Below are 12,741 nucleotides of genomic sequence, written 5' to 3'. Positions count from 1 at the left end.
TGTTAGAAATCAAACTACCCTTTCATCGCATTGCAATAGTTATACTTTGTTCCCTGTAATTATTAGCACAGTCTACAGCAGCGGCGGAGTGATATTAAGTTACCTAGGCAACCGAGACTACTACTAGCTAGCTAGACGTCCCGACTGTAGTCCGCTTCTGTTCTGTGTTTACTTTTCGGCGCAGTACTAACCGGAGCAAAGTAAAATTCCGCCGCTGCTGAGAAACTAGTTCCTGTAAATGTAATGCGATCATTGAGATGCAAGAGTAGTTTGATTTCTAACATTATTCTCTCATTATTAGTAGAAGCGTGTCAGAGGTTCTGGGTTCTAATCCGCACTCGTATAGTTCTTTTTATCAGTGGTTGTAAGTTATATCAAGCAGGGACACGTTTGTGTGCATTATGTTTTGTGATTTCACCAGAACGAACGGAGAGTATCCGCAACGGATTGAAGCGCGCGTCCGAGTGAAGACAGTGCGGCGTGTGCGCGAGCCACACGTGTCGGAATCCTGCAGTGATAAAGCAGCGATTTTCTTACATATTTCAAACTGTTAATCACGCAAAGGTCGTATGGGATCCAAAATTGAAACCCAGAGGACTTTTTGGTGGACACTTGAACATTAGAAGTGTTGTTTCAAAGACTGAACAGTTGACGCATTTACTATTAAATTCCAATCTGGACTATCTATGTTTATCGGAGACGTGGTTACAACAGTCAACCCCAGTTAATGTTTTCTCTGTACCGGGGTATCAATGCTTCAGAAGAGATAGAATTGGGGGGAGAGGAGGGGGGGTATTGATATACGTCAAAGACAACATCAAATGTGAGCGCATTCTTTTTAAAGCAGCAGACACATTGGAATACATTGCTTTAAAAATTGTATTATCCCAACAAATGTCTTTTATTCTGATAGGATTCTATAGACCTCCATCAGCAAATGACACTTTCTATGATCAACTCATTGATATGTTAAAAGAGTGTAACCTTAACAAAGAGCTTATTCTCATGGGTGATTTTAATTTAAACTGGGAAGACTAGGGGAAGAGAAAAAAACTTAAAACGATTACAGACAAATATAACTTACAACAGCTTGATCAAAGGCCCAACAAGAATTGCAAAAAATTCAAGTACAGTGTTGGATCTTGTCTTCTCCAGTAGACCAGAGAGGATAACAGAAAGCTACAATCTGATCACTGGGCTATCTGACCATAATTTAACCCTAGTAGCAAGGAAATTAACTAAAAACAGATTTAAGAATATAACACCATATTACACAGACATTATGTCTTGTGTCCCTAAAAGTAAACAACCTGCATTTGACAGTGAGATCAATGATTTGATCTGGGATGATATTTTGTCAACAGAAGATGTGGAACATGGTTGTGACTTATTTACAACAAAAATTGAATCTGTTAGAAATAAGTTTATTGTTAAGGTCAAGAGAAAACACAGAAAGAGGTTTAATCTACCTTGGTTTAGTGATAATTTGTGGCAAATGATGAAGTGTAGAGACTCAGCTTTAAAAAAAAGCTATTAAGTCTAAAAGAGATACAGATATTTTAATTTATAAAGGTTTGAGGAATAAAGTGGTTAAGGAACTGAGATTAGCCAAATCACGTTTTTTATCTTCAAGTAATAAATGAGACTAAAGGTAATAGTAAAGAAACCTGGAAAAATATTAATGACCTCATAGGGCGAGAACAAACTCACACAAGAGATATACATCTCAGATTTCAGGGTAAGAAAATTGAAGAAAATATTGAAATTGCCTCTATTTTTAATTCTTTTTTATTGAGTCAATCCATGAGCTAGGAAATTATTTCAAAAAAAGAAAACTTGCTATACATATAAAGGTCAGGGTTTTAATTTGGTGACAACTAATGAAGGACACGTTAAAAAGATAATTTGTTCTTTAAAGAATTCTAAAAGTAGAGATGCTTTTAATATGGATAGTATGTAAGAAACATTTAGAGACTTTAACATTACACATTTAATTAATCTTTCAATTAAACACAGCTGTTTTCCTGATAACTGGAAGCATGCAGTTATCTCACCCATCTTCAAATCTGGAGACCGCTATGAAGTAAGTAATTATAGACCGATAAGTATATTACCAGTGCTGTCAAAGGTAATGGAGAAAATTATCATAGAGCAGCTGACAACGCATCTAAATAACTGTAACCCTGCTTTAAATCACATGCAATTTGGCTTCAGGAAGAACTACTGCACAGAAACAGCCGTTTTGCACTTCACAGAAAAAGTAAGAACACAACTTGATAAGGGAGGAGTTGTTGCCACTGTATTCTTGGACTTGTGTAGAAAGCCTTTGATACAGTGAATCATGATGTCCTTATTTCAAAGCTTTCTAATTTTAATTTTTCAGCACAAACACTAGCATGGCTCTCATCTTACTTGTCAAATAGGATGCAGTGTGTTAGAATCAAAGATGCACACTCCAGCTATATGAAAAACACAATGGGCGTGCCTCAAGGATCTGTATTAGGTCCTTTACTTTTTAGCCTTTATATTAATGATCTTCCACAGCATTGTCACGGTGTTGATATACAATTATATGCCGATGACACTGTTTTGTACACCCGTGCAAAAAATGCTCAGCTAGCAGCTGAGAAATTAACTCATGCCATGCAAGGTGTTGTTGAGTGGCTTGAAGAATCTTGTCTTACCTTGAATATCAGCAAGACAAAAGGTATGTTCTTTTATAAAACTAAGGGGCAGATTCAAACTGCAGACATTTTTATTAAAAATGAATCAATTGATATAGTTACTGATTTTAAATATCTTGGTATAATTTTAGATTTGAATCTTAACTTCAAGAAACATATCAAGAAAATGACAAAAACAATAAAATATAATTTGGCAAACTTTAGACAGGTTAGATTGTCCCTCCCTGTGGATGTAGCCAAAATATCTATGCATGCTTTAATTTTTTCACATATTTCGTACTGTATCACCTGTTGGGGACAGGCCAGTGAATCTGCCATTAGACCTATAGAATCATTATATAAGCCAGCTATAAAAATCCTTGATTAAAAGCCATTTCGGTACCACCATTGCAAGATCCTAGAGAAACACAATTTATTGAGCTTTGAAAATTTTAGACTCTTTTCAAACTTGACTCTAGTGTATAAGATTCTACATGGCCTGGCCCCTGCATGTTTACTGGTTTTTGTTTGCAATCGCCCAGCAATTTCTGTAAAATCTACCAGAATAGCGTCTATTTTTGACTGTAGCTTGATAGCTTGTAGCTGTATAGGTTGAGTGTAATTTGTATGTTTTTTTGTTTTGTTTTGTTTTTAATGGACTGCAGATGTAAATTAGCCTATGGCTAACTCTGGTACAATGCATCAAATGGTAACATTTATGTTGGAAATTGTACATGGTCCTTAATAAAGAAAAAAAAAAAGAAAAACACTGTATCCGCGCCACTGATCGCAGCGGCAACGAGCACTTTGATCACTTGATTTAAAAAACACATTTCAGCGCTAGATCGTCTCTTATTTAAAAAACGAACGAAATGAATGCTCTGCCAGTTAACTGGAGATGGACATTTGTGCCGCGAGATGTTTTAAAAAGTGGTGGGGACGATATCGACCCTGGCAAAAAGTGGTGGGGTCATGTCCCACCGGCCCCACCCGCAAATTGCACCTATGCCTGTGACAGGTTTCTCTACAAGAAAGACTTCTGCAAAAGATACACCTGTGCATCCACGCTCATAATTCCTCTGGAAGCGTCCTCACTTCTCATTGAGAAATGAGATGGTATATTGAGAAGCAGCACCCAGTATCCTTTTGCTTTCTTTGCTCTGGTTATCAGCATTACCAATTCTAACCTGTGATTTGTTGGTGTTAACTAGCTCACCTGCAATCAACTTGTTGATTTGTGTCACCTGGAGGGAAGCATTTTAAGTCCAGGACACATTCTCATTCTCTCTCTCAGCACTTACCGCCACCATATTCTTTTATAATTCAATATATATCTTATTTTGATTGACAAATCCAGTGTTTGCTTCCTTAGAGCCCGTGTTGTAGCTTGTTGGAGGCTTGTCTAATTTTGTTAGGAAGATGTTAAACCAGCTCGGTGGAACATTCAATCCTTCCATCCGTTCACTCTTTTGTTAATCTTCCCCTTTTTTATTTTCGAGGTTATTCTGGGTCGGGACTTAATAGTTTCTCTTTTGGGTAAGCAGTGCAGTTCAAAACCGTGTGACTATTGATTATATGGCCTACAGTTGTTGAGTTTTTGTTTTTTAAAGTCGCCTTGTGCCCAGTAGGCCTACACCTCAGAAGATATAGATGGGGATTAGAAAATGTTAGGCAGGAATCCGGGGTTTTACAATCTATGGTCCTAAGTACGCGATACGATAAGACTAGATGCGACCAGACATGATCTGCTCACCAATATGATATCCCTGCAGTTTTCTGTGGGGTTTTTGAAGAGCGAAACAATTTATTTTTATAATATTTTTAGAATTTTTTTATAATTTATAAGTACTTTTATTTATTTTATCTTATTTGAGCAGTGGAGGATCGGCCACAACATTTGTAATCGGTGAATGGGTTGGGCGCAGGGGGGCCAACAGAGAACATTGGTATGGTTCTTAGGGGAATTGTTGCAATTTGTTTCACCCGTCTCCGCTCACAGATTGGCCGCCGGACGAATTGTTTCACCGCGCTCCGCCTCGGCTCCCATTGCCGCATTGGCCGGCCCACGAATTGTTTCAGGCCCCGCGCTCGGATTGGCTTCCGGAGGAATCGTTTCACGCCCGGCACCCCTCGCCCCGTTGGCTCTCGGAGAATTGTTTCAGAGGCGCTGGTTGCTCCCATGGCCGCCGGTGCCGCCTTCGACTCGGACGCCATTCACGCCCATCCCCCCGAAATAACACTCTCTCTTGCTGTTTTGATCCGACGATTGCGTTTAAACAACAAAAAATAAAACACAAGCTTATTTGTTTTTAACGCTGCGATTTTGCAGCACGTTAAAGTCAGCATATTTTTCTGTGTATTGTTTTTAAAAGAGGCATATTATAAGCATTTTACCTAGCCTACAGGCTACTTCATGCAGAAGCGAAAAAAGTTGGGGTAATGCCGAGCCGTTCGTAAAGTTGTAATGACGTTTGACCCGCCTAAAACATAATTCAGTATAAAGTAGTTTCATTCATGATTTTCATCGACGCCGAGGCCAAGGTCAGGGTTATCCAAGGTCTAGGGAATTCCTTTTGATGACTTGCTGGTGACAAGTCAAAGTACCATCCAGTTTGGTCAGTACAGGGGGAAAACCTTCAAGTGGATGCTGGCGAATGACCTTGGCTGCTCCCTCATGGTCCTGTCTGGGCATCAGTGGAAGCGCGAGGCTGGCAAACTGGACAGAGGTGCCCTCATAAGGCCAGCAAAGATGTCTTTCTCCAGGATGCCTGCACATTCAAGAAAGTCGAAGAAGCCATCAAAGTGCGCAGGCAGAGAGAGAGCATGTTACCCGGCTGTGAGGGTGACTTTGTGGTCCACAAGAAGAGCACCTACAAGGAGCTAAGGGTCACACACAGGATGCACACAGGGTCCACCTGTTAAGGACAGTGAGAGGAAAAGGTAATATATTTTGATGCTTTCTTATGCCTTTTTTTGTATGCATTTTATTATCTTTATATTATTTCATTGTACACGTTTCTTATGCAGCTATGTGAGATTCATCAGGAGCAAGGACACTCAGGCAGGCAGCAAGATGGATGCCCTGAAGAAATGCATCCTGCGGAGGGACCAGCAGAAAAAGAAAATCCTAGCCTGTTGTCCCTCACCCTTCACGTCCGGCTTCTCCTCCTCGCACCCAAAACTCCCATTCCCAGCCAGCCACAGTGCACAGTGAGTTTTTAGATCTGTTTATTCCTGGGGTGATTCTATGCATGTTCTAATGTAATTATAAATAAGAGTGTCAATTTTCTGCCCTTTAGAGAAGATCTGTTGGCTTCAGCCATGGAGGTGGAGCCACAGGGTGAGTCTTGTGTGGTGAACAAATAAATTCATGCTCAGCTGATCATGTGATCACAAATAAATCTACTAACATCATATGGTATTGTGTAACCATAACCGTCTTCAAACTGACATTTATTCATTTTGATGATGATTACAAATTTACTGATTACAAAATTAAAATGATGTGTTATTCACAGTTCTGCCTACAACCTCAACGCCAATCCTTTCCCCTCGCTTGAGCAGAAGGCTGCTCAAAGGCTGGTGTCAGCGGATTCTGAGGTACAGTTTTCACACCAGAAGTGTACTTCTATGTCTCATCAGTAGATATAATTATTTTTATTTTATTGTTTCAATATGTATTATGTATGTATATTCTTTTTTTCTTTTTCTTTTTTTTCTAGGTTGTTCTGGCTGCTGTGTTTGTGGATACCCTACAGATGTGGTCCTACAAGCTGATCTGCAGCTCACCAAACTACAGACGGTTCGGTCAGCGACTGACATCTAATGGGCTCTATAAGACAGTGAGGCAGACTGCTGGAATCATTCCCCCCACACTCCTCTACGTGGACCGAGTCTGCCGCTCATCTGTGGGCACATCCAGAGCAGCTGGAGTGATGTGGTGGTATGTCTCCATGTGTGGCACTTTATGTGGTGCTTCGCTGCAGGTCTGCACACCAACAGCTCCCTGCTCTATGGTCCGTTCATGGCCTAGCTCTCTGCCTGCATTTTTGTCTGGGACGAGGGAGATGTGGCTCTGCAGAGGGAGGTGAAAAGGAGGGAGTTGGAGCAACGGCAGGGCATCACCTCCAAACAACCAGCGCAGCACTGTCGCCATTGTACATGTGGCGTAGAGGTGACAGAGCAGCTAATCTGTGAGTTTCTGGAGGCCTTAAAGGAGGCCAGGGAAACCATGGGACCAGGAGAGGATGGACGTCATCTGGGACACTCAAAGACGCCATCTTCCCTGCTTCCAGGACCCTCCTGGAGTGCAGCTGTACACCCAACATTATTATTATTATTATTTTATTTTTTTTATCAGAATGAGCGCTAACCTGGAATTATTCATTTATAACCTAAATTTCCAGGCTTATCTGCTTGAGGGTTGAGCGGTAGAACGAGGACCGCGCTGCTGCTGCCGTAATGCATGAATCCCCGTCGCCGCTGCGCTGCTACAGTGGCTGGTTTCAGCACAGCCTCAATGAACTCAATCAGCATCTTGGCTGTAGTCTTGTACAAGAATATTCAAAGCCAGGACAGTACACAGGTATGTGTCTATAATTCCATGCTTTGTTGTTTTCTTTGTAATGCACAGACTTGTGTTTTAAAACAGTGTTTTTTTGTTTGTTTTTTATTTAATTTTTGTTTTTGTCAGGTGAGCTCATTGGGGTGGAGTACCTGTGCTGGCAGCAGTCCCTGGAGTTCAGAGAGAACATTGACCCAGATGTCCCAGACAGAATTACAGACACCTTGGTGGATGTTGAAGATGAGGGATTGGAAGATGAGGCAGAGGAGCAGGACCACACCATCTCCCTTCTGTCTTTGGTGTCCACCCAGGAAGCTCTAAACTTGTCTCAGGATGTACCGTCACACTCTTAGTGACTGCCCCAAGAATATGTATGTATGCATACAAGCATCATTTGCCATGCCATAACTTTTTCATCCATACTGATCTTTTTCTTTTAAGGTGTGCAGAGGATCAGACGGGACTCTAGGGTTCGATCGAGTGGTGGGGCTGGCCAGGTACGTTGTCGAGCTCAGAGAAAGCCTTGTGTCTCAGATAGGGAAGCTGCTGACATTGTTCGGCTGTGGGACAGACTGCCGGACAGTGACAAACAGGGAGTTTCTTATCCGCAGAGGCACAAGGACAGGCTGCTTCAAGGCAGGTTCAAGGCCACCCAATCGAAAAACCTCCACCTGCCATGGAAAGGAGAGACTGAAGCAGTTAGTTAAATACTTGCACAATGTTGCTTTGCCATGTTGTAGGGCTTTTTTTTTTTATCTTGTTCAGCCCTCTTCCTTCTCCAGGTTTAAGGGCTGCTGATGGAGGAGGGAGCACGGATGGAGGAACTGTAAAAGAATACTTGATTGAGTATTACTTGATACTTTCAGAGTTTTAAGTTTTGGAGGCCATCGGCTCGTGGATGGGGTGGCTTGAGGAGATGACCTCTCCAGGCTCTATTGGAACTTTCTAATCCTCCTTTTCCTCCGAAGAAATCACTGGTGGCCAGTGTGGTTTGGAGAAGTTTTCTGTGCTTCTGACCTTATGTCCTTTTGCTTTCTTTGTTCTGGTTATCAGTTTTACCAATTCTAACCTGTTATTTTGTTGGTGTAAACTGGTAGCTCACCTGCAATCAACTTGTTGATATGTCACCTGGAGCGAAGCATGTTGAATCCCGCTCTCTCGCAGCACTTACCACCACTTCAATGCTTTTTTTATTTTTTTATTCCCCCATTCCCTTTTGATTGACCTCTTCTTGGTGGGTATGGTTGAGTATTTTTGAAATTGTATGTGAGTTTTCCCGGTTAGGTTGGGTGAGTTCCAGCTGGGTTGAACATTCAATCCCTCCATCAGTTCACTCTTTTGTTATTTTTCCTTTTTTATTTTTTAGGTAATTCTGGGTGGGGACTTGTTTTTCTGTTGGGGGTAAGCAGTTCAAAACTGTGACCATTTATTATATGGCCTACAGTTGTTAGTAGTTTTTGCTTTTAAAGTCGCCTCGTGCCCGGGACACCTCAGAAGATAGATAGGGATTAGAAAATGTTAGGCAGGGATCTGGGGTTTTCTCATGTATTTTGTGTTGTGTATTGGCTCAACAACCATGCTTACTTTTTGGAGGAAGTGGAAAGGTAATATTTTATTATTTTTATTTAAGTTAGGAGAGATTTGAGGCATGTTTGTTTGTGCTTCTGCATTTCTCTCTGATACAGTTGTAAATTGTTAAATGTGGTGGATTTTATCTTTGACAAGATGATTGACAGGTAAGTTTACGCAACAGGATACGTGTAACTAAGCGACAGAGGACCGTTAAATATGCTATTTTATGATGTGGTAGTATGTCCCAAAACTTGCCTTGTATACTCTTCTGCTATACACTCAAAGTACGTACTTTTTTTTTTTTTTTTCACAAAAAGAGTACAAAGAGTAAAAGAGTGCTTTTTGGGCGTAGTATAAGTAAGTGAACTGAGACGCAGCAAGGGTGTGAGACACCATGCTGATCTGAGGTAAGGGTGCACCAGAGCCAGCACATCTGCTTCCAGCTTCTTCCTGTAGTTTCTGTACCTGTTTGAAATGGCACAATTAATAGGATGAACAGAATATGAACATTGTAAAAACTTTTATAGCTGTGTAAAACTGGAATAACTGAAAGGAATTCCCTCCACCTTGGATAACCCTGAACTTGGCCTCTACCAGCACAGTCTCTGGGTCCTTTGGCATGAAGGGCACCCCTTTAACCACTTGAGAAAGGTGGACTTTCTCCACAGTGGCTGCCTTAGTTGCGGCTGGTTGTCAGTCTGTGTGTAAATGAAGAATTTGGTTCTAAAACGTGATAAATCCATTTTGATTAATTTGAGTGTAAATGTGTTTTCTTTACCAAGAAAGTGGCAAGATGAAAATCACTATTTTCGGTTTCAAACTTTCACATAGCGTCTTTAGGTTATAATACCATACATTCAAATCCAGATTTTGATTTTTCAAAGATTTATTATAAAAATTTTATAATAAATTATTAATTAGTTTTTTTCCCAAAATGCAATAAATCCATGGAATCAATATAAGTTATTTTTCATATTAAAACTGTTGAAAATAACCAAAGTAAGATGATCCATATATGACAGCCTCTGAACTTGGTCAATATTAATCTTACATACAGGCACTGGACTAAAAATACATTCAAACAGCCATCACTAGGAAATACCTCCTGAACTTTATTTGCATTTAATAAAGACCATGTAATTATTCCAAAATGATTGTTCTTTTTCAAAAGGTTTATCTGCCTACATAACGGTCATAAATTGTCCTTATTTATTTGCCCTCATAAAAACCATGAAGTTGTCTTTTATTTCAGAATGCCTTCACAAAGGCCATGTTAATAGTCTTAAATGCTTCTTTATTTTAGAACACTTATTTGCTCTAAGTCATTAAACAGTCATAAAAGACTTCTTTATTTTAGAATGTTAATCTGCCTTCACAAAGGCCAAGTTAACAGTCCCAAATTACTGTTCTTTATTTTACATCGTGTAAATAGTCCCAAATGACTGTTCTTTATTTTAGAACATTTATTTGCCTTCATTAAGTTCATGTTAATTGTCTTACCCATTTCTTTTATTTGTGCAGCTTTTTATTTAAATTATTCATTAGCATTCTAATGTTTCCTTAAATACATCTCAGTCAAACAGTCTGTTTTTTATTTTATTTATTAAATAGTTCACACTAGAACTATGAAAAAAATATATAAATGTAAGCAAAATGCTAAATGCAAATATTAAAACAAAAATTAACAGTAGAAGCATTACAAAAAGGTAATAGATTTATTAAATGGTTTACATTAGAAAAATATATAAAAAAGGATTAAAAAAAAAAGTAAATGCAAACAAAATGCCAAATACAAATATTAAAATAAATCTTCAACAGAACATTAGTTAAAACAAAAAAAGATAAAAGATAAATTCAAGACATTTACAATAAGACAAGACAATAGGAGCAAGTGCCCGTTGCTCTGCCAGCAGAGTTCCACACTTTTGCCTTCGTAGGTGCTACAAAAGGCTTTTCCAGCGTACCGTGAGTGTCCAAACTCCTTAGTTTTTGGTTGCTGGCACAGACTGCAAGTTATTGGAGGGCACTTTTTTGGCCTTTTCTGGGGCAGGCCTAGGGAAATGGCCTCTTCTTTCTTCCTCCTCCAGGCTGTTGTCCTGGGCACATCGGTTTTTGGCACCGGCACATTGTCCATACCTGCAATCCTTTTCTGCTCAGACAGCCATTGTGAGACTGTCTTGCCAGTAGAAGTGGCACAGAAGCTTTTTCCACGGAAGAAGCTGTGGCCAAACTCCAATCGCTTGGGCTTCCCACACAGACTGGAGGGATACCCTCTTGGATCCCTTCCCCGGGGATGGCATTGCCATGCTTTAAAGCCTTTAAATCTTCTTAAGCCCTCTTCTTCCTTCTCCAGGCTGTGGCCCTCGGCACACATTTAAGGGCCGCCTCAGCTGATGGAGGAGGGAGCACAGCCAGCGACGCGCATGGAGGAACTGTAAAAGACAGTTATTTTAGACATTTGTTGTATTTGATATGAATTCATTCTTTTACATTGATTTATAGTATAAAGATCTTACATGACACTTTCACCGTTTTCATTTTTGGAGGCCACTGCTGGCTCGTGGATGGGGTGGTTTGAGGAGATGTACTTTCCTCCAGGCTCTTCATGAAAAGTCTCCTCCTCTCTTTTTCCTCCAAAGAAATTATTGGAGGCCAGTGAGGTTTGGAGAACTTTACCTTCTGCTTCACCTTTTCTGCCTTGCTGACACGCATTACTGTCATCGTAAAGTCTGCTTCTAACTGCCGCCGAAGCTTCTCCCTCCTTCCTGCTCTCGTCTGGGGAGGACTGGAGGCCATCCTGGTTTCCTAGACATTTTTCAATGTTTTCGATGCTTTCCCAGGATACGGAATCAAACTGGTCAACATATCACACAGTGGGGCCACAACATTTATACTCGGGTGAATGGGTGCACATCCAGAGCAGGTGCCATGTTCAGCAGCTGGAGTGATGTGGTGGTACGTCTCGATGTGTGGCACTTCATGCGGCGCTTTGCCACAGGTCTGCACACTGACAGCCACCCACCCGCTCTACGGTCTGTTCATGGCGAAGCTCTCTGCCTGCATTTTCATCTGGGACGAGGGAGATGTGGCTCTGCTGAGGGAGGCAAAAATGATGGAGCTGGAGCAACAGCAGGGCATCAGAGGCCTCACTGATGACCAGCTTACTAGCAGGCTCACCTCCAGACAGTTGGCGCTGCACTGTCGACGCTGCACACGTGGCGTGGAGGAGACAGAGCAGCTAATCTGTAAGTTGCTGGAGGCCTTGGTGGACCAGGAGAGGATGGATGTCATCTGGGACACTCAAAGACGCCATCTTCCCTGCATCCAGGACCCCCCTGGTGTGCAGCTGTACACCCAGACAGGAAGTATGACAAAGGGAGGGCTCACACTTCCTGTCTACAACCACCTCAACCGCTTCATACCCGGTAAGATTACACACATCCACCTCAATGTGTTTTTTTTTGTTTTTTTGTGATGGTCTGTTTAATCTCTTTTGTAATTATAAATTAGTGTTAATGTTTCCTTTTTTTTTTTTTTTTAAATCAGGAATGAGCGCTAACCTTGAAAATTTCCAGGCTTATCTGCTTGAGGGTTTGGAGCGGTGGAACGAGGACCGTGCTGCTGCTGCTGAGGTGGTTACTCACGAGGCCCCATCGTCGCTGTGCTGCTACAGTGGCTCGCTCCAGCACAGCCTCAATGAGCTCAGTCAGCGTCTTCTTGGCTGTAGTCTTGTACAAGACTATTCAAAGCCAGGACAGTACACGGGTATGTGTCTATAATTCCATGCTTTTTTGTTTTCTTTGTAATGCACACGTGTCTGTTTTAAAACCTTGTATTCCATTTAACTTTGTTTTGTCAGGCGAGCTCATCGGGGTTTAGTACCTGTGCTCGCAGCAGTCCTGGGAGTTCAGGGAGAACTTTGGGGCGGGACCCAGATGCTCC

General features: G+C 41.2%; 1 protein-coding gene across 1 annotated transcript in view; it reads left to right on the top strand.

Annotated features, from left to right (window-relative positions):
* LOC307144780 (uncharacterized protein) overlaps positions 1 to 12,741 on the top strand; it is a gene marked incomplete at its 5' end in the record, with an annotated part of 70,569 nt that overhangs the window by 40,487 nt on the left and 17,341 nt on the right. The gene's annotated exons all lie outside the window — the stretch shown is intronic.

This window comes from Squalius cephalus (assembly GCF_949319135.1).
Source record: "Squalius cephalus genome assembly, chromosome: 17".
NCBI classification, from domain to species: domain Eukaryota; kingdom Metazoa; phylum Chordata; class Actinopteri; order Cypriniformes; family Leuciscidae; genus Squalius; species Squalius cephalus.
The sequence above is the reverse complement of the archived record's forward strand: the minus strand, read 5'-3'. Positions and strand labels throughout refer to the sequence as shown.